Source organism: Zonotrichia albicollis, chromosome 1, assembly GCF_047830755.1.
Source record: "Zonotrichia albicollis isolate bZonAlb1 chromosome 1, bZonAlb1.hap1, whole genome shotgun sequence".
NCBI lineage: Eukaryota > Metazoa > Chordata > Aves > Passeriformes > Passerellidae > Zonotrichia > Zonotrichia albicollis.
In genome coordinates this window covers 85591421-85614687 of record NC_133819.1, presented here as the reverse complement: position 1 = coordinate 85614687, position 23267 = coordinate 85591421, and the positions used below count along the sequence as shown (strand labels likewise).

Sequence of the window (23267 nt, the reverse complement as noted above, 5' to 3'; positions counted from 1 at the left end):
TGTTGGATAAGGACTTAAGCTATTTCACATTTCTATACACAGAAGTGTACAGAAGACACAGCATGAAAGACACCCTGAGAGTGTCTCTGGTTTTTATTACTTCTTTGCTATGAAACAGGTCTTTTACATAGATAGCCTCTCAGTCTATCAAATGGACCTAACTTTGAATTAGTTTCTTAATATTTTCTGGGTTTTTTTTTTAATCTAATTGATTAAATATGCTATGGAAAATCAAGCAGAGTTTTCCTCCTTAATCCAGAAGAACACTGTAAGCTTACAAGAGTGCTGACTAGGCAATAGATAAATAATATATTGGGCAGGTGTTTGTCAACAAAATTTATTAGCAGTCATGAGTTTCCTCACACAAATTACAGCTCTGTGCTTTCATTTGTTGTTGTTGTGTCTTTATAAGCCTTGGGCCACTGTACTGTGTTTAGGACAAATACTGCTTTATGCCCTTGCTGATGTCTGTCATTTGATTAACTCACAGTGCTTAATCAATCTTGGCTTGAAGGACAGGTTCTGGTCAGGTGATGTGTTCAAACACACGGCAGAGAGTCCCCTGTAAAAGAGGAAGAGAATTCCAGGTTCTTCATTGTTTCTCTCCTGCCAACAGATACAGGAAAAATACAGAGAATAAAACACATGTGACAGTCTGTAGCTTGTTCTCTGTCACCCTTGCTTCACAGATATTTAAACAATTCCTTTACTCCCTAAGCATTTGTGCTAGATGCTTTCTTTCCTTTGAAAGCAAGACGTCAGTTATCTTCCCTCCTCAGAAGAGACCAGAGATTTGTTTTCAATATCTTTGCCAAAGCATGCTGGCTGCCAGTTATTCTTCAGGGAGCTGCCATAAGCCGAAAAAACAAAAGACTGTGTGAGATCATACACCATTTCATGTTGGCTGCAAAGTGTAAAAGGAACCAGGGAAAAGATTCAGAAGCAAGTTGTGGAAAAATGTATTCAAGAAAGACTGTATATACCTGTAATAGACAAATATTCTTTAAAACAAGTCAACAACAGCAAAAAATGCTGCTTTGGGGAATCACGATGGTCTAGTTATCTTGATAAAAGCTGTGATAGGAATGGACTCCACACTTCTTCATTCAGGAGCTGAGAGCACCTGCAAAGGGGGTGTCCCTTTGGGTTGTTGCCTGCTGCTATAGCCTGCCAGCAGTGCTGAACAGCAGAGTTGGCAGGCTGGTATTCATCTGCCAGGGCCAGCACTGAAAAAGTGAATAGACAGTTCTTGTCAACAAATTAGATAATATCACCACTGAAATTTAGGAAAGACTACCATGTACCTGCATGAGCTGTCAAAATGATTCTGTTGGGAGGTCTGGAGTCTTGCATCAAGAGTTAATGCTCTGGGCAAACTCCCAGTTTTCTGCCTAAAGGGACTTTCATCTTTTACTCTGGTGTCCCTTATTTTCCCCTCAATATTTAACCAATTTCTGTACTGACAATGCTTAAATAACCAGCTATAGAATCATAAATGCAGACTGTCATTTTAACAAGTCTTGTTACTTAGAACAGCTATGTCTAGAGCCTAAAGGTAAGCACCCACTGAAATAGCAAGGTAATATCATATTTCATTTAAATGAACACATTTAAAAGAAAACAACAAAACCCTTCTTGGAGGTTGTACTAGTATATGTAACTTCTATGAAGGGGAATTCTAAGAAGTAGAAACTGACAAATGAAATGGAAAAATCTGTCAAAATTTAAAAGGGTAACCTTCTATTTGAAGAACCTTGGTTTTGATGCCTGATTGAGACAGTCTTAAGAAAACTTTTCTATAAGGAATTTAAACTGTCTACATGCAAATGTTTAAGGGGATATGAAAATGCAACAAATCACCAGTTGCCCTTGAAATATCTATCCATGTAGTGCATGGACACAATTTGGAATAACCTGGAGAGTTGGTTGTTTGCACAGTAGTAGGGAAGAAGTGATCCAGATCAGAATAAAAGCAAAATTGAGGCATGCATGAAATTGTTAGACATGATGAGATCAAAATACCATGCAAATTAAACAACATATCTTGTTTACCTATAGCTCAGAGTTATACAGATAATGAATTAGTTGGACTAACATAGGCTCATTTATGCAAGATACCACCAAATAACCTATCTTTGGTAGTGCTTTTGTACCTGTGAGGGATTGTCATACCTTGTCTTCATAGGACGTGAAAATCACAGTACATTCCTATGGATGCCAGTCAGTATTTCTGAACGGAGACAAGAGGAGGTGCAACAGAGAAGGATCTTTTATTTCACAAATGTCACTTTTATGTTTTTAACTTTGTGGGTTTAAGTTTCTGGTTTATTAAGTGCTTTTGTTTAAATGAGTAGTCATACATATGGAATCAGGGAAATGGGACATATGCTTCTCTGTGGATTATACTCTCTCATCCTGCATTAGCTTTTTTCTTGGCACAAAATCTTCAGAAGAAATATAATAATGTACATAGTTGAGGCACTAAGGGTAACAAGCTTGCCTCTTGGATTGCAAATGCAGAATACCTTTGACAGCTTTCCAAGGCTTATGCTATCAGGTAAATTAGTAATGTTCCAATTAAAGCTTCTACAGGAAGAATTTCTTCCCAGAGAGTGTGGCCAGCATTGGAATGCATTGCCCAGGGAGATAATGCAGTTGCTGTCCCTGGAACTGTTCAAAAAACCAAGCAGATGTGTCACTCTGTGATATGGTCTAGTGAGAGTGGTGGTGTTTAGTCAAAGGTTTGCCTCAATGAACTTGGAGGTTTTTTCCAACCCTAACGATTCTATGAAAGCAAAAAGCTACATAGCCTAGCACATTTCACAGTTTTGAGACCCTATCCCACTACTTAAAAGTTTCACTGACAGCACAAACAGCTGTCAGTGCTCCATGGCCTGAACATGCCAGCCTGCTGGAGACAATGGGGGGAAATGGTGACTCCTCCATCCCTTGATACCGACCCTGTTTTCCCTATCCAAAACTGACCTTCCCTCCTAGGGCCAAGAAAAGTTGTGTAGTTCAGGTCTTCTGGGAGTGTTTTCCTGTAGACTTTTTGGGTTTTGGTTTGTTTTTTTTTTTCTTTCTTCTCTTCCAGCAGAGATGATGCCCTGAAATTCCTGCAGTTTAACATTTGAAGGCAGAGACACTGTTCTGAGTATCCAGATAGAAGGGTGGTGTTGCCTTTGGACACCTGAACTTCATTGTGTTGATGCAGAAGCATGTCTTCCTTAAGACTTATGATGTGACATACAAGAACAAACAGTTCTTGATTGTAGGACACACAGCCTGACAAAAAAATTTTCCACAAATACTCTTCTGAATACCTATGGGCTTTGTGCTCGATTTCTGTTTGTCTTTCCTTACAGCAAACACTCAAGCCACTAGTACTACTTGCAAGTTTTAATTCTAAAGCAGTGGTTGGAAAGAGTTCACAGAACAACAGACTTGAGCTCAGAAATGCATCATTTATAAAGTTTAAAAAAAAAAAAAAGGTTAATCAACTTGTGCCTGTGTGCATTTTCAAAATACTTGATAATTTAAGCATGATTCCTGAAAAATATGACTGGACAATTATTATATATTATTTTAGTTTTAAAATTACTTAACATATAAAAAATATACAAAGACAAAATTGACAAGAAGATATTGTTCTTAAATTATCTGCATAGTTATGAAATCCACAGTTTAATAAACTAATATCTTGAAATATCAATGCCATTTTCCCCATGTGAAAAAAGCTACCTGTGCATAAGCTAAATAGCTGTTCCCAGATAGTAGTAACAGTTTTATACGGTTGTAATTATCATTCCAAGACATCAGTGCAACAAAAGCCACGAGAGGGCAACACTTTTGCATAGCATACACAGGGAGCTGGGCTTTGGATGATTCCCTGCTCAGTATCTATTCCAAAACCACAGGGTAGTGCATATTTCTTCAGGATGAGATTAAACTCCTCCCCTAGCAATGCTCCCAAAAAGAGTATTTTTTCAATCTGCCCACCTACACTTCAAAATTATTTACAGTTCCACTAGCAACTACTGAAAGTACTGACAAAAGTATCTAATTGGAGAAATAATTATGCTTTAATTTTCAAGGGGAAAATTAGCACAATCAGTTCAAATGAACAGTGTATTCTATTCTCACTCCCAGCATGGGAGCAGTGTTGGCACAAAAATTAATATATTATTTAAGGTGGGTGCACCCTCTTGATTGGTCCAGATTTCATCTCATTTTCTTCCTTAAACTCAGTTTTAGACCTCTTTCTTTTTTATCTTTTCTTAAGTGTTTGGATTCCAAATCACTGCATTTGCTGAAAGGATGTATTCTTTTCAAAGATTTCAGAAGTTAGTCTTATTTTCTACCTGCATATAATTTGGTTGAATTATTTTCAACTGAAACTGTGGGAAAGTACCCTCAGACCTCAAAAGAATTTTTGAATTTCTTGTATCTCACAGGTTTTCATAATTTTTTCCTTCTTCTGTAAATCTGTTGATGAGGATCCAGACTCTAGGAAAAAAAATCTAAGTTTTCCTTTAATGAGAACAATTCAGTTGGCTTTTTGAATTAGATTTTATTTTGCTTAATTTAATTATAAGGCCTTTTTAAAAATAACAGTTAAAACTATACGCCATCCCATGTTAAGATGCAATATATTTTTGCATCTAAAAAAAAATATATAGATTAATTGAACCTTATATCTTGAATATTTTGGGGCAGGGGAGAAAGAGTAATGGGGTTTTTTTGTTCTTGGGAAGAAGAGGCTGGGATTTCTCATCAGAATCTCTATCACCTTGGTCAATGTGATGGGGGAGGTGGTGGTGTAACAAATGTTGATAATTGTGAAATTGTATCAATTTAGAAATCCTAGGTAATGGAATTATTTATGTGCAGCAAAAGAAGCAATTGTTAACTGTAAGAAGTAAAATGGGGTGGGAGAGGACTGGGGGGAATCAGTGGAAAACAAAGACTCTTTGTGGGATCTACAAGAGCCAAACACAGTTTCTTTAAACCAGTTGGGCAGGTTAAATGTAGAGATGTCTTGTTTTTCTAAAAGAAATCCCCTGGAATTGTCAATTACTCTTCAACCTAGACAGTGATTCATTGTCCATTGAATAAACAAAGTAAAAAAGCAGTTGTGAACATCATGATAAAAACACCTTTGAGAAAAGTCCAGGGCCTTGAGGGCTGAGAGCTCAGACACAAATTGTGATCCACCTCCAGCCTTAGCTTTACAGTAGCTCCCAGTTTTTTCCCAAAAGGGTGCAGGAGTTCTCTTCGTTAAGGACCTTATTTTAACATCTACCCGACTAGCACTGAGTCAGTATGCCTTGGGGAAAAAACTGACTGGGGAGAATACTTTTTAAATTGAATTGAAGGCTTTACAATTATTCCAGCTCTTTGTTCACTAACTAGGTTCCTGATGTTGACTCAGTGAAAACAACTTGTATTGTATATTAGCACAATGGTGCTGGGTGGAAAAAAAAACATCTCCAAATGAAATTTCCATCTTAAAAGCAGCCTACTCTTATCTGAACTTAGCTGTTTCCTATCAGTTGATTAGTATATAAATTTGGTGATAAAAATGAGATATAAAGAATGTGCTGTGCCTTGGTAGTCTTGATACAGCTCCTGTTACGTGTTCTAGCTCTGGATGAACCCAGAGTACAGTAACAAATCACTTTAAAACTTCAACCACCTCTCAGGTAGAGACTATTCCTTGGCAAAGGGAAAAAATGTTCTTACTCAGGGGCTGGGTTTATTAAGGGCACTTAACAGATTACAAATGTAAAGGTTATTTGTAGTCCAAATTACACTGTCTCATTTTAATCTATACTGATGTATCTAAAAGAAATGAAAGCATCTATCAAAAGAGCTGTTATACTGGGAAAATAGGAATATGTACACATATTTCCCTGCAAACTTTTCAAAGACTTCTGCTTATTACTTCAATAGAGAGAGTAAAAAAAAAAAAAAAACAAACACATCACAAAGCCAAACCTTCTGACTGGACCTGATGCCAGCACAGCCTGTGAATTCACCCCTACCTTGACATGAAATCGTCTTCTAGCACACAGAGCTCCTTCCAGTGTTTGAAGGCATCTGTGGAAAACAAATGCTGCAGTAATCCAGTGGACAGGTTCTGGGCATATGGTCTGACCAAATTCTCCAATTCTACCTTCTAGGCAAGACCAATTATCCATGAGGTGATCTTATTCTAGCAAAACTATCAAAAAGGTTGAGGGTGAAAATTGCAACACGACTGGAAAAGATCAAATTGTCTCCTCTTATGACAACAGTATCTCATAATGTGCATGGGAGTGCAAATATTGTTGACCAAAATTTCTTAACAAAAAGAATGGTGGAAAAAGAATGAAGAAGTTGGTAAAATAAGGGAAAAGAAGTATTGACAATGTACTCCAAATTTGTGTTGGGAAGCATGACTATTATCCGTTAATTCCTGATTAATCAGTCACCTTGAAACAAAGAGCTCAGAAATATTTGACCTGTATATTTATTTTTGAACTTTAACTTTTATAACACATTCAACCCTGAAGAGAAAGTTGGAGCAGAAATATGAGCAACTACTATTGTGAGATTTTGCTCAAAGTTTTTGATTGGGTTAATAGAACACTACTTTAATAAATCCTACCAATGAATGACAGAAAAATGGCAATAAAAACTCAGTATGAAAGGCAGCTTCAGCCTCCAGACTTGACAGCCTTTTGATGAAATAAACTTCTCTACTCTACCTAAATTGTATAGTGTCATTAAAAACTTCTCTCTTGCTGTGACTAGGCTTTAAATTATAAAGAGAAGGCTGGAAGGTGCTATAGACAGACTGAAGCAATTGCTTCAGTGTCTTGTTCGGGCACTGCTTGCCAGCTGATTTACTTATGCCTTGGGCCAAATTATGTAAGAGTGTGTTGAAGAGACAAAAAAGTTTTTGCTGGCACTCGTGACTGGTTACAAATACACCCAAAAAAGTTTAAGACCCAAAGCTGTATTAGTTTCTCTTTGGCATTTCTGTTTTGCAGCTGAGGTGAAGAGCTTTTATTTTAAAGGGTGAAATAGCAACAGTAAACTGAGGGGATGAGGGGACGCAACTTCTTGTTTGGTAGAGGCAGAAGACACTTAATGCTTTTAGTAGTTTTCTCCTTGCTTGCAGAGTAGCTTATAGAAGCCCATACATTACAGATCTTTTTTTTAAATAATCACCTTCAGGAAGCGATATTTTGCTCATGCTTGAATTAAAAAAAAAAAAAAAATTAATAGGGGAATTAATAATAATAGGGGAATTAATAATAATAGGGGAATTTGTGAGGGAAATCCTCCCCCTCACAAACCCCCAAAACCTGGATTAAAATCCCAAACTAAAATCACCACACTCTCAAAAAAAACATGTCTGGCATGAGAACCTGAGTTCCCCTCTGCTGGTAGCATTGGTAACTGTAATAATTCAAGCAGAACAAACAAGTAAGTTACTGTTTTCAGAAGCTGATGTTGGGGAAGACCACAGAACACTCAATCAGATGTTTCCAGGAGCAAGTCTTTCGGATCAATACTTGAAAGCTTACAAGCCTCCCAAGGGTCTAGATGCCAGACTCAGTTAAATCCTCATTTAAGATCATTTACCTTCATTGAAGGCTGTTGGCTCAGAAAATCCTAACCAGAGACTGCTTTTCAGAGATAGTTAAGTATGAATGTTGCACACAGTCAGCAATGGTTCAGTGCAAACCGTCTCTGGCCCATACATAAGAGAAGCATAACTGGAGTCGCAAGATTGATTCTGAAAAGGGCAGAGCAGCAGCATGCTTGGGTTTTTTTCCTTCCGTCTTTGGTTGAAGTCCATACACTCCTTCCACAGTTCTATTTCAATTTCAGGAAACACAGTATTTTCTCCCAGTACCACACTCCCTAAATTGCAATTTTTTCCATTATCCTGCCAGTTCTGTTTGGGAAATGTAGTAATTGCCTGTCCTAAGAGAAACAGCTACGAATTCATGTTGCTTGATCCCATTTTTGCTGGTATCTCTTGTAGCCTGGGATCATTCAGCTATTTTTGCTGGGTCCGTTTCCACTTCTGTAAAATGGGCATAAGTCTCAATACCTGTATTATTCCATAAGGATGTTCTAAAACTTGGGTAAAGGGTTAATTGAGGTGATTTGTAAAGCATATTTAAAGATTTACCAGTGAGAAGTGCTATGTTCATGCTAACATTTTGAGGACTACCTGCGCTTACTAAGCCAGTGAGTTGAAGATTAAAAACTGGGAACAGAGGTCCCATTGACATGTGCTTTTCTATAAATGAGTAGCAAGGAACAGAACAACTAAAGAAAACAGACAAAACCAGATTTATCATTCCCTAGTGTTCCGCTAGATATCAACATCTATTTACAACTTCTATTAGGGTAAGTTTTCAGCAGAAATTGTAACATTTTCAAAGTTTATAGGAAGAATGGAATTGCCATAAGATGAGATGGACCTTTGCCTCTAAAACTCTATTTCTGTGTGGGTGAATAGTAGCTCCCTTTTTGCTGTTCTACCAGGAAATAACTGCTTGCATAACTGGCAGTTTTAAACTGTTTTTGTTTGTGACCCAAGTTTCCATCCAAAACATTACCAGACTGCTATTATCCTAATACAGAACTACAAGTTAACTTTTTTTCCATAGCCTTCTTTATTTTTTTTCTCTCTTTTTTTGTCACCACTTAAAATCCATAGCTGGTTTGAAACAGTCACTCTTCCAGCTGAACAGATGTGACCATTGCATGAAAGCTTTGAGGAATGTTCCATGGCAGCATCTGCTGCTTCACTTTAAAGTTTAGTTTTCACATGAAATAGTTGTGAGGGTTCATTTGTAGCTGAAATGCTGTCTTAGAACAATGCAATTAGGTCAGACCCTTCAGCAGAAGGGGAAAAAGGTATGATGATGTGTGGTTCTAAGGTAGAGCTGCTGCAGGCAAGCCAGTGACTTTGCTTTGTTATTTATCACATTTGTGCAGATCTATGTATCTTATATGCTAAAATTTCCTTTGAAGTCAGGTTGTGTCATGGGAACTGCATCTTCAGAACCAAATCTTACCAAAATCTTTGGCAAACTGTTATTGGGGGTTTTGAAAGTGTTTTTTATTCTAGTTTACCGTCTCCTTATTGAAGAAATAGTTTTTGTTTTAATATGAACTTTTCTCCTTAATTTCATGTGACATCACAGTGTCATTGGAATAATTGCTGTTCTTTCTGTGAATAAGACTGATGTCACAATGATAGGTATGACGGCATAATATGAGTTTTGAGATTCTGGGAGGCAGAGGGAGGCAATAGCAAAGGCTTTGCAGTAGTTTATAGGCCCTGGGGAGTCAGCATGGCTGGAGCACTGGGATAATGAACCACTGGGGCTGCCAGAGTAGCACAGAGATGCTCCTGCCATGCTCCCTCAGGATTTAGAGAGAGAGGGTCACTTTACTGCCCAGAGCCAAGTGGCAGCTCCCATCACTCAAAGGGGAATCCCAGATTCTGGCTTACAGCAGTTTTCCACTCATTTGGTGCCAGGACTGGTGAAGTTGGAGAGAATCTCTAGCCTATTATTTCCAGCCATGCAAAAGGATTGGCAGGAAACATATTGAAGCAGATGTCTTGTGTTTGAACAGAATTTCAGTGAGTCATCCGCATGCCCTTAGGCATTCAATGCACCAGACAGCTTTCTAATGGTTGTGGCATCTTGCTCACAATCTAATATTATGCACATGTTCCATATAACAAAACCCCACATCCTCAGCTGGGGAAGGTCCATGATACTATGCTAATCCTGGTAAATTTTCTGCGCAGTTCAGGACCTGGCACAGGAATGCAATGCCCAACACAACCTTAATCTGATTTGGTGTTAAGAGCCAGAACCTGACCCTGACCCTGGCCTGAATGTGGCATTGCTGTAGCAATCTTTTGGGACATGAGCGTTTGTCATGTCCAGACAGCCCATGCAGACAAAAGGGGTTTTGTAAGTTGGCTGGCAGCCTGCGAGGTACGTATACAGCTGTGTGCTACCTTAATTTTCCCCTTCTTTGTCCCAACATGCCTCTCGGGGACTGACTCAAAGTGAATTAAAAGAAAAGAAAGATATTTCAGCTTTTAATAGCAGCAAGCTCTTTTTCTTCTATGAGTGCAAAAATGAATGCCTTAGATAAATTGTGATTTTGTTACACATGACAATATGATGTAGCAGCTACTAAGGGCAGCAGGGAAGTTTTTCTTTTCCATCTGCCTTTTTGATACTTACCTGCATGCTCCTTCTCCCCTAGCAAAAGAAATAAAGCCTCATGGACTGTAATCCTCAATTAATACTATCTCATTTATCAATTTCATTGTTGGATTGAAGCAGCAGAAGAGGACATGCATCCAGGTAATGATTTACTTAATGCAAGTTCAAGGAAAATACTTGTACACAACCATGGCCTGAACAGGTGATAATGAACATCTCTGTCTACCTGGCCCCACACTTCTGGCCTATCACTAAGCCTGGATGTGAAGCAGTGATTTCTGTATCAGCAATAGCAAAGCATAGCCTTATCTTCATCACTTTCTTGGATGATTGCAAAATATTTGCACATGTGCTATGTGTAACATATACCTGATTACTTGGTGTCATGAAACGACATGAAACCATCCCTGGGAATCAGACCTAGGTAAATCAAAACATGTTGCAGAACTACAAAGAAATTACTTAACTTTGACAACTGGTGTGGGAAATAGAGAAATTCATGGCAATATGCAGTCTAAACTGAATCTTACACTGTTGCAGAGCTGACCTCGGATTAGTATAATTTGGAATTTCTTACAAGCCTGGTTTTTCTGTTTCACACAAACAACTCAATCTTAAAAAAAAAAAAAAAAAAAAAAAAAAAAAAGAAAAACTAATGTTTTTTCCACTCAGTCTCTCCACTTACTCAGTAAAAATAGTTCTTATAAAATGTCATTTTTACTTATGATTATCATACCAGATTGTCTAAAAACACTGTTAAGTATGCTGTGCTGGAGGGGGAGGGATAACTTTAGAGATGGCTTTGCAAGTGCTGCGGTTTGGTTTTACTCCTTAGGTGGTTTTAAACAATGTATATTGCCTTTTTGACTAAGGTGCATTCTTTTTGTCAGTGTACACTGTGTACCACATACAGTTGGTTCAGGAGCCCAAAACTGGGACTTATTTCAGGTGAATCAAACAGCAGGAGTGTTTCTTCTCCTGAGTAAAAAAGGCCTTTTAGTTTTACTGTTTGATTAATTTCAGGCTAATTTTAGTATGGCTTGAGCATTGAATATACTTGTCTTTGAACTGTATGAAAACACTGCACTGACTTAGGTTGGTGAATTTCTGGCATTTGATTACTCATATTCTCTCATGTTCTGCCGAGAATTCACATTGAATCCTAATTGATTAAGAAGTGATCTCACTTTCACCTATGGTGGTATCAGACCTTTTGCCTTTGAAGTCTCAACCTACTGCAGCCTGTTCTGAATGACTTTGACTTTCAAATTCTGTTCCTGCATTGGAAACTGAAATCTTGCCGGGCAAGAGGATGGCTTGTCCTGCTATGCGTATTTTAACTCGCATTTTTATCATGGACACGCTAAAAAGCACAAAATCAATGTAAAGAACCTGGATTCTGCAAACTTGGTTTATTGCTGTTTAATGAAACTGAGGAGAAAGCATGTAATACATACCTGATTTTGCAAAGTTTAATATAATATAACATCTGAGGTTCTCTGTAGGAATGCCTCATGCCAGTGTCCTGTAGCAACAGTAATGGAAAATGAATTAGTGTGACTTTTAATAACAACATTGACAGAAAATGAAGTCTTCATTGCTATTGAATTGATTTGCTATGGAAGTGGGAACAACCATTCTTTCCTGTCACTTGCTTGTGAGTTGCTCTCTGGCTATGAGAAACAGCATATGCTCGTGTTGTAATTAGTAAACAGACAGTGAAACTTCTGTGCAGGGTATTCCTTCAGCTTTATTCTTTGGTATGGAACCAAAGGAAGTCCCAAAGCTCCCGCAGAGTGCAGTAAGCAAATGTAACAGAGACAGTGATGTACCTGACTATTCAAAAGATGAACCTGAATACACTGGAGTGTGACATTCTACATTGTAGCTGATCAAAAGTTTCATTGCATCCTATGCCAGAATTCTAGATACCTTAGCTTACTATAAGCATTGACAGCAATCTATATAAAATTTTTGTTCTAACTCTGAAGATAATCAGGAAAATAGGTTTTGCAGGTTTTTGACTAAGACTTACTTTCTGTTCATTCAAGACATAAATTGCATTTTCTCTGAATAGAAGTCTTCTCAGTGAGGTTCTTGAGGACACTGTGGTTATTCATTGAATAGGGTGATGCTTTGAATGTGTAACCCCATCTTTTTCATACCAAATGTGGGTAAAGAGAGTTTGGCATCTAGCCCACTATCATCCTTAATCACTGAGCTCCTGCTAAAGAAAACTACAGCTGATGGAAACAGGGTCTTTGTTTTGAAAAGAGAGCAAAATGGCCCCACAACCACACATGCAAAAAAATGCTGGACTAGTTCAGCATGTCAAAGATGTCTTTGAAGCCTGAGGTATCAACAAAAGGGATATGAATGAGGAGAAACTTCCTAAGGCATCTGTAAACTCCTCCTTGTTTAACAGTAATGATATATAAAGTTCACACAAATAACATAGCATGTAAGTACCTCTACCATTTAGGGGACATTCCTCAAAGAAAACTCTTTCAGTAAGTAACATGAAAATATCAGTAGGAATACTTCTGTGCCTTAAGAATGTGGGGAGAACAATGGAAATATTGCCAAGTTTCAGGAAAATATGGATTATATAAAGACATTAATAAATTATTCCCTGTGTTTGAGTTCAAGTGGTTTTTGTTCATACAATGTTTAGCAGAAAATAACTAATACAAGATGCACCATGCTGATTTTATCTATTACATAAATTACATTACCTATGGAACCTGTTAACAGCATTGTTATTGTTCCACATAGTGTATGTGCAAATAACAGTGAAGAGTGACATTACCCACAACCTTTTTTCTTGAACTGTTAAGAAATTAGCTACTGTTGGAGAATGTTGACTGGGAAAGAAATTTTTTACTGGTTTTGAAACATGAGAATGAAATAGCATCTTGACTGTAGAATGAACTATACAAACTAAACTCACCATGAAAGGCTGACAAACCAATGCCAGACAGAATGCAAAAAAGACCCCAAATCTAATTATTTGGGAGTGAACCAGTAGACTTGATTTGAGTAGATTTGAGCTTACAATCAAGGCTTCCTACCTTACTGTGCTGTGTTAAGCAATAAGCTGGTTAATTGTATGGTGTATTATGTTCCTCTGTGAACTTTTTCCTCTAAAGTTGGAAAGGATTAAGTTTTTAACGTAGAACATGAACACCTCTGATACATGAATATGAACAAGATAGAAATATCTAATCGCCAACACTACATTGAGGACCAAAGACATGTGTGCTATGCTCTTGCAAATGTCCAAACAATCTGAAGCTTTGTGTATTGAAATTAAGTTTATTTTGATTCTAACAGGACTTGAGTGATATTTCTGCACAAATATAATCAGCTTTTAAATGCTCTTTAGCTTTTGGTCTGGAATGTCACAGTTTACCAGAAAGACATGCAACTGGAAGCATCAGTATCATCTCATACACACAGCAATACAATTTGAACGGCATTAACATGTAGCACAAACATTACATGTCCCTAGAACCAAGCATCCCAGATATATTAGACAGATATCTATCTCCTATATTATGTGCTATGACAGCAGGCTGGAAATTAATCTACTTCCACTGTGTCAATAACAATAACACCTATGTATGTATTTAATATATAAACTTTATAAAGATTGGCTTGAGAGTAGTGGAAAGTTTTGGGGGTTGAACCCATTTCCTGAAACATGCATCTGGGATGTTAGCGAATATTAGCAGAGTCCAAGTGCCATGCCACTTCAGCCACAACAACCCCATGAGGGCTACAGGCTGGGGGCAACATGGCTGAAAAGCTGCTCATCAAAAAAGGATCTTGGGGTCCAGCTGAATATAAGCCAGCATGTGCTCAGGTGGCCAAAAAGTGCAATGGCATTGTGGCCTGCATCAGAAATAGTGTGGCCAGGGAAGTGATTGTCCCCCTGTCCTCAGCATGGGCATGGCCACAGCTCAAATACTGTGATCAGTTTTGGGCCCGTCACTACAAGAAGGACATTGAGGTGCCAGAGCATGTCCAGAGAAAGGCAACGGAGCTGGTGAATGATCCAGAGGATAAGTCCTATGAGGAGCAGCTGAGGGAGCTGGGATTGTTTCACCTGGAGAAAAGGAGGCCCAGAGGAGAGCTCATTGGTCTCTACAACTCCCTGAAAGGAGGAGGTAGAGAGACCAACCTCTACCAAAGCAGAGGTTGGTCTCTTCCAGGAAAACAGTGACAGGACAAGAGGAAATGGCCTCAAGTTGCACCAGGGGAGGTTCAGGCTGGACATCAGGAGGAATTTCTTCACTGAATGACTGTTAAACATTAGAATGCACTGTCCAAGAAGGTGGTGGAATCACCATGCTTGGAGGTGTTCAAGAAACAACTGGATGTGGCACATAGCGCCATAATCTAGTTGACAAGGTGGTGAACAGTCAAAGGTTGGACTTGATCTCAGGGATCTTTTCCAATCTAAATAATTCCGTGATTCCGGACATGGTGTCTAGAAGATCTACCTGTGTGAATTGCATTAGAAAACTCTCTTTTGCTTCTCTCTTTTTTTTTTTTCAGCATGAGTATGTTCAACAATTGCTGTACAGACATTTCTTCTTTTGTATTATTTAAATAGGTATCCAGTAGGATAGGCTGATGTTCTGAGCACCTTAAAACTCAAAAATAACCAGTTAAATTTGTAGAGAGGCAAAAATTTATATTTTGGTATTCCCTGTTTTATAGCAGAACTTCTGATAGTTATCCTTGAATTAGCACTAGTTGAATTCATTAGGGGACACTGACATTTGCTAAACAGCAGATTTGGTTAATAATTCTATTTTTTCAAGTGTTTTAAAACATGATTCTCATATTTATAAGTGCGATTAATTTGCAAATCAAGCCAGCTGACGAAGAGTGTCTTTTGTCTAGAAAACCCACAATCTAACAGCAAGGAATGGAATTAGTTGAAAGATGAGAAGTTGAGGTAAAAGACTGTTGTAGTTGTAGACTTGAAGGAACTTGCTTCTCTTTTTAATGGTCTAAAAAATTTTTGCCCTTCACTTATCTTGCATTATTTGGATTACCTTCCTTTCCATTTGATATGATTGCAATTCCAAGGACATTAGAAACTGCTGCATTTTTGGCAAGTGACTTGCCAAGAACTTTGCTCTTCACACTCCATATCACTATTATGTATACTAAATTTTATTCACCAACTACAAAGGGGTCTTGATGGGCAGGTTTCACCCTGTCTGACATATAGTTTTTCAGCTATCAGAATAATATTTCCCTTTATATTTAAAGGAGAAGGAAAGAGGGATTAATATTTCTCTACAAATCAAGAAACTGGAGTGCTCTGAACTCAGCTCTCCTGGAGACAATGTCTAAAGTAAGAGCAGATGAACTTAAATGTTAAGTTCAAGTTAAATGCCTGAAGGTAACGATCCCAGCTGAGAGTATTAATTAGCAATAAAGAAGCATTCAAGCCTTTGAGAGTTCCATCTGCTATTGAATAACCAAGATAACCAGCAACCACCCTACAGCAAACAAAGCAAACAAGACTCACTTTCAGAGCACTTGTGCTTTGCTGATACGTTCTTTTTTCCTGTGGGAAGCACAACTTATTTCATAAGAACAACATGAGCTAGGTGTATTGCAAAGGCCAAGGCACCCAAGTATCAGCTCTGCAGTCACTGTCAAGCCACAAGTATTGTTAGAGGGCAAGGTCACCAAGGGCATCTTATGCAGTAACTGTGGAAAGATTTCTTGCAAGGATGTTACACAGTTTATTGATTTTTTAATGAGCTACCCACCAGACTTCACTGTTTAAAGCTGTTCTTAATGTCCACCATAAATTTTATTTTACACATCACTTTCTACAGGATTTTTTGTGTTCATAGGAGGAACGGGAGTAAAATGAGATTATTTGCAAAGCTGAGCCTTGTAGGCTGCCTGAAAGAGTAGGAGCAAGCAAGGGAAAATGAAATCAGTATTTTACAGCTGTTATAAAAATTATTCCTGTGAGCAAAACATTTTTTTTCAAAAAATACCTTTTGCCTAAAAATGACATGTTGGGCTTTATTCTGGTATTGGATACTTATTAAAAATCCTTCTCTGCTATTGCATTTTTGGGGTACAGGGTTTAGGTTACAAGAGAGATGAAAAGAGACTTTTCACAAGAGCATGTAGTGATGGGACAAGGGGGAATGACTTCAAACAGAGTAGGTTTAGAATTGATATTAGGAAGAAATTCTTTACTGTGGGGGTGATAAGGCACTGGAATAGGTTGCTCAGAGAAGCTGTGAATATCCCATTCCTAAAAGTGTGCAAAGACAGGCTGGATGGGACTTTCAGGAACGTGGTCTAATGGAAAGTCCTCCTGCCCATGGCAGAGGGGTTGGACTATAGATGATCCTTTAGGCCCTTTCCAACCCAAACCATTCTGTGAATCACTATAATTAATCACTGAAAACAAGGTTTATGGTGATAATGCAAACAATCCCACTGTGGTGTCTGGGAGCTGATCAACTGTTTACCTGTACATGTGACTTCTACATTCAGTAAATATGCCTAGAGGCACACAAGAGATCATTGTTTCTGTGGGTGTGTTACAGAGAGCTTACTGGATTTTTTATGTTATTAGACTGTATTCCCCAGTATGGGTTTCCCCAGTGGAAGAAAAAAGACAGCTGTTTTATTATCTATCAGCACAAGAAGCTGCTTCTCCTTAACAGGCAGCAGCTGCCTGCACAGAGATGATACTGCTGTCTTTGAGTTGGAGAGCTTGAAGTGATTCTGTCCTGCCAGTATGGGCAGCCTCCCTACTTAGTAGGGCAGTGCCCTACTGATGTTCTTGAGTTCAGACTTCAGGGTTTGCCTATGCAGAGAAAAATTGAAGGAGAAAAGGCAGTTGCCAAGAGAGCGTAACTCTTGGATTCAGCTAACATGCCTGGGAACCCAAGGATGAATAATTTCAGGAACAATATGAGTACTTCAGAACTAAACACACAGACATGAGCAGAGTATGATGTGATGTCTGCACATGATGTTATCTCAATGCTCTTGGAAAGAAAGGGGGATTTTTTTCAGTTGATGGGAATTTGATACCTAAGTCTCGTGAGTATTTGTTGGAAATCTTACTGTGAGGCTTATCTGTTTAGGCATGCATTCCTCAAAAATTATTTTTGTTTGGGGGGTTTTGGGGTGGGATATTATCTGAATAAGGATGGGAGAGGGCTAGGTTCCAAATTTCAAACAGATTTTTTTTAATGTTTTAACAGATTTACTCTACTTACTAGAAAATGTAAAGAAATGCATTTTAATGTACTTTAACACTTGCTTCTCTGAACAATTCTGATGCCAATTATAAAAGAAAGCTACTTATCCTGTGGACACTTAAGACATGAGGAAAACATGTGGCATGGCCATAGCACCTTTTATTTTCTCAAAATGGTCAAAGTTTTATTTTGCCAGGGGGAAAAATGTGTAATCTGCTTGCATAAGTCAAACAATGGAAATGAAAATATATCCACTGGACATAAAAAATATCTTATATATACTCTGTCAAATATGCAGTCCATATTCAAGTAACAAAACCTTAGAGATTGGTACTATTTCTGTGAGTAAAGCAATGCTAAATATTTTGTATTATCTTTCCTTCCCCCCCCACCCCTTTTGCTTCTGGTTCTCTCTTTCTTGTTCAGCACATAACTTACTGAAGTATTTTTATGTCTTTTTCTACTATGTAGAGAATGAAGAGATAGAGACCCTTCATCCCCACCAGGCAAACAGCTTCTAGACCCTGAAACTGAAATGAGGAATTTGTTCTAGCCATCTCAGCATCCTTTGAATGAGGCAAAAGAACTGCAAAGTGCATATTAAAAGGCAAGCATCTCACTTTTTCAGTTGCATTGGTTGCCCAGACACCAGGCAAGACTGGTATATGCAAGACTATTATGACAAGACTCCATTTTAAATTTTGTGGGGTTTTTTTTCAGAATATCTGGTGATTGACAGGATATTTTTCCTTGAAATTTAAATCTCCTGGCTAAATGGGTTCCATTTATCTCTAAATGCCACAAAACATATGCTGAGAATGTTATCAGTCACAGAAGATTATATTTTTAATTGAACTTAATATTTTCAGGATGCTTGAGTATTCTGTGATGCTCTCAAGTGCTAATGTTTGAGTAAAGACACCGTATGAACACATATGCAATGCTCTCCAGCCCATCCATCAGACCATCAGGGCATCCATCTGCCTGGTAACCCTTCTCAAAGGGGGCAGCTGAGCAGCATCTAAATTCAGATCTCATTTCTGCCTGAAAACAGACAAGTACAAGATGGTCATGTGCAGGGGTTTTAAAAACAAAATCCCCTTTGGATCAGACTTGCCACCTCTGTGGAGATTTACCTCCTTGCAGAAAATAGTGAGCAGCAGCATGAACTCTTGTCTGCAGAATGGAAATATCAAGCTGATCAACATTTCCGCATTGCTCGCAAGATAATCCTTCATTTGAGCTGCTTATCTGAAATCTGTCTCATGAATCTGATAGGAGGATTTGCCCTAAGTAGTTAATTATGGTGCTGCTAAATTTCCTCCACTCTACTTATTCCTTTACTTTAAGAAAAATCATGCAGTTGTAAAGACGGTAAACTTCAATTAAAAACAAATGAAACATTACCTAGCTGAAAACTTATTAAGGCACCTGAAATTATCTTTTTACCTTTCATTCTGATCTTACTTTTCCAGATGCTCACTGTAGGTGGATTTTTAGTTGGAGCTAATCTGGCTGTTCTGACAAAATTGTGGAGCTTGAGGGTTTTGTTTGGTTCATTGGTTGGTTTTTAGTATGTTTAGAGGTTTTTTGTTTGCTTGGATCTTTAGGTTGTTGATCTGACTTAGGGCATTTAAATGGAGAATTCTTCTATGTCAGGCTAAGCCCTGTCTGTTGTCCCGGCCTGAACCTGGCTGTGAAGGAATTGCAAAGACAGAATAAAGACATTGCCAGATTAATTATTTCTAGGGCATGTGAGATTCCTACAGTCTTCTAGTCTAACTTATACTGCAGAGAGGAACCATGGTTTTGGTTTTTAAAGTATTTTGTATCTAATAGAGATTTATGAGAAATATCTAATATGTTTTGCAATTTAAGTGCCACTTCTGACCCTTGATGTGATGTCAATAAGGGATTGCAAAGACATGTTAATACAGATGATGAAAAATTACCATGGTAATATGGGAAATTGTTGGATCATTTCCCACACACAGAATACATTTTGTCTTTAAGGGAATATTTTGTTGGTTATTCAGATTTCTCAACCAAATTCTGTAGTAAAATCCTCTTCAGGTTCTGTTTACACACAAACTTTATTTTCCCTCTGGATGAGGTCAGTACATTTCTCCTAGTGCAGACACTGAATGGAATTGGGTGTTCCCTATACAAGTGGGTCTGCCTTAGGGTGGGATTTCTTATGTGGTTCAGCAAAACATGCATCTGGTGATACATGTGAGAAAAGGACTTGAATTCAAGTAATAAAAGGTATTTTCCTGTCAGTGAAGAGATATCTGTAAGAGATAAGTTTTACTCAAAAATTCTAACAGTTCTGATTCTCCTTTTACTGAGTTGCTAAATAGGGCAGCCCTGGATTTCATGTGGTGCTGCCTCATGGGAAGCTGCTGGGCACAGCCTTTGTCCTGGAGAGCTCTCCTGCCCAGAGCTGGGTGTGTTCCTTTCTGCAACAACCCAGTCCCCAGAGAAAATGGAGCAAAATGTACTTAATTGTTCTTGCCATGAAAAACTACCATCTTGGAGGGAGAAATGGCTACCATCCAACCTCTTCTATGAATTCTTAAAAGAAGCAAAAGTTCTTCTCTGGAAGGTTTAGGATTTTGGGGATGTTGTCAAATTGCCTTTCATTAGCTATCCTTAGCTTAATTCTGGATGTATCCCAGAAGTTCCCCCTTAATCCTCATGAAGTTTTGGTCTCTAGTATTCCAACAGCAGAGGCATAAGTAAATGTCTTATTAAGATACCTGCTTAAGCATTTTTATGATTTTTTTCTCTTTTTATCCCCTTCACATAATGACCAGGACAGGTGTTACCTTACTTTTTTCTCATGTTTGTGGCTGTTGAAAAAACTTTTTGGAGCCTTTTGGTATGCATTCTGTAAAAGCTTGTTAAATGTGAACTTATTTGAACAAATAAATGCTTTCTGCTAAATACTCCAATCAGGCATTCTCCAAGACATGCTGAAGTGTTACAAGACTTGTTTTTAAACCATGGTCATAAGCTCTTTTCTTCTCCCATGTGGATTATAGTTCATTTTCTTGCGCAGCATGCAAAATAACTGTGTGCAGGACCTGGTCTTTTATATTATTATATATAAACATGACCAAGTACTGAATTATAACAGATTTAGTATGAGACACAGCTTCGAATTTCATTTTGCACTTAGTTTCTGCTGAGACCTGTGCTCAGAGGCTCTACCAACCCTGAGGCAGCAGGATTGTCCTCATGTGCCCAGCATTTTGATGCCCAAAGAAAGTAATTGGCTCATGGAAGCCTGTGTAGGACTTGCTTGAAGATCCAGTTTTGGGGTTTTTTTACTTCTTTATGCCCTTACTACATAGGATTGCTTTTTATTGTTACATTTCATAGGAATGTTGTAGCTTGAGCAACAGTGCCTGTTAGAAGAATGTGAGGAAATAAAATGACTTTTCTCCTGCTTTCTTGTACAAGAAACTATTTCCTAAGGCTATCTACTTAACTGCAGCTGCTGTCTGTGCCTGGAGATATTAGAAAAAATGGCATTATAGCTCAGAAGAGCAGTTTACTCCAGTTCTGATTTCTTCTGTGTTTACTACCAGATTCGTTGGGGCCCTTACACTACTGAGATGGAGTAGATTATTAAAACCCAGTTGGTGGATGGCTGTTTCCCCTTAACTGTTTTCGTGGTTGGTGGCAGGAAAGTTTCTTGCTACTCCCTTATCTGAGGTTTATGTAATGAATTGATCATAGGCAGTGCTCGCTTTGAACTTGTTCCAGTTTGGCAGAGCTTGGCTGTTCCTGAGTCACTGTGACTCTCAAAGGAATTCTTCCTGACTTTAGATGTAGGTATGTGATTTATCCCCACCATAGGCATTTTGAAAAATGTCCCCAGTGAGAAATCAGGCTCTTAACTGGATACTGAAATAACACTATTGTACAGGCACCCTCTGATTTAGAGTCTAAAAATACAGATCAGCTCTGACTCCAGGACGCATGCTGAACTCCCCACTCTGTGTGCTGTCCTTCACCAAATGAGATACTCCAAGTGCATATTCTAGATACCTCTGCCTACTAGGGTCAGCTTGAACCTCCTCACATGAGAGCTTTAACTCATGTTGTCATTTCTGCACTCTGTGTGTATGTGTGCTTTCTCATGGTCACTGACTTGTTTTCCCACAGAAAAGATCTAAGTGTATCACCATTTTCCTGGGAAATTAAAAATTAAACCTTTCACCAAGAGGTAATGATACCAGGTGTAATGCTTCCTAAAATATAACTCTATTTTCCCTGAAAGCCTCTAGATAGGGAAAAGAGCAACCCAGGATTACACTGACAAATAGCTAAAGATAGCTAATTTGAAGTTTTTCTTAGTGGTTACAACCTCAGTTAAGCAAAGAGCAGAACATACCATAAACTAGCAAGCAGTAAGTTCTTGCAGCTGCTAGAGGATGTTGTACTCTATTGACAGGCTGGTGGGCTCACTTCGTAGCTAATGGGTTTTATAATGACAGCAGTGAAACACTGGAGCAGGATGCCCATCCCTGGAAACACTCAAGGCCAGGCTGGATGGGGCTCTGTGCAACCTGGTCTAGTTAAAATGTCCCTGCTTATTGAAGGTGGGTTGGGTCAGACAAACTTTAAAGGTCACTTTCAACAGAACTACTTTATGATTCTATGAAAAATCTCTAAAGTAACATATTTTGATGTTGCAAAATGACCCCCACCCCAAAAAATACTCCATCCAAAAGTTCTATGTATGGTGTGTACAGTGAGGTGCATTTGTTCTACCATCTCTCCCAAGCTGTCAGTGTAGGCCAGGCAGAGTTGCCTGCTGATAAAGATGTAATAATAAAAAATCCTCTTTTTTTGTTCTTGAGTCCCTTTTGGAGTTTCTGATTCACTTCCCTATCCTCTAAGACACAGAGAAAGAGCTGTGTAACAGTGACAATTTCTGCAGACTCCCTGACAAACAGGGGTGTTGTGTTCTCTCTGTTCTCTGCAGAATTTTCCTTTTTCTTCTCCACCAATAGGTGGAGTGGAGATGTCTCACCACTGCCATTATCCACTGGAATCTTTCAGTAAAAATAGTGCACTTACCTGTTTGTCTCCCCAAAAATGATTCCAAATCTTGACATTATTTCCCCAGTCTTTTTTACCAACTCACTTTTACCGCTTGTGTGCCTGTTCTCTTCCACTCTCCGCATGCAAATAAACCAGGTGGGGTCAACTGTCAAGGTCTTTTTTGCACTCCTTTTAAATATTCACTGTCTGTAAAACAAACCTCAGGGCTCTTTTACTAAATAAATAAAGAAAACCAATGAAAATTGCTTACTCATTAAGGTATTTATTCCTATATTTTGTGTAGGAAACTCTCCCAAACACATGCTTTGCTCCTAAATTACTGAAAGTGTCCTTACAAATTGCTAACAGAGCCAAAGAGCATGAGTAAATGTTGCACAACATACACATAGGAATTAATGTTTAACAGTACAGTGCCACTGCTGAGAAGGTGTCTGTAAACAGTGCTTGTTTATACGAGAACCCTTGGCATATCTGCTGCTGAAGAGCAATCTCAAAAACGTTTGCACCTGAGTGACTGACTCACAGTTGTTCAACTCCTCTAATGAAGGAAAGAGCCAGCTTCCTGCAAAATGAGCACATGACTTCAGAAATTATCCCATGGGACCTTTTGTTCACTGTTTTCCTATTGGAATTTGTTTTTAAGAATTACGAATAAGGCTGCTGCGTTTGAGTTGTG

The 23267-nt window shown here is 38.4% G+C and overlaps 1 long non-coding RNA gene across 1 annotated transcript; it reads right to left on the bottom strand.

The window, feature by feature from the left end:
- Positions 1 to 382: 382 nt before the first annotated feature.
- LOC141725332 (uncharacterized) lies at positions 383 to 22745 on the bottom strand. The gene is made up of 4 exons (XR_012577191.1): positions 22607 to 22745; positions 11714 to 11781; positions 6045 to 6099; positions 383 to 562 (listed from the first exon to the last, which is right to left on the bottom strand). It is a non-coding gene; the product is annotated as an uncharacterized LOC141725332 (long non-coding RNA).
- Positions 22746 to 23267: the final 522 nt, after the last annotated feature.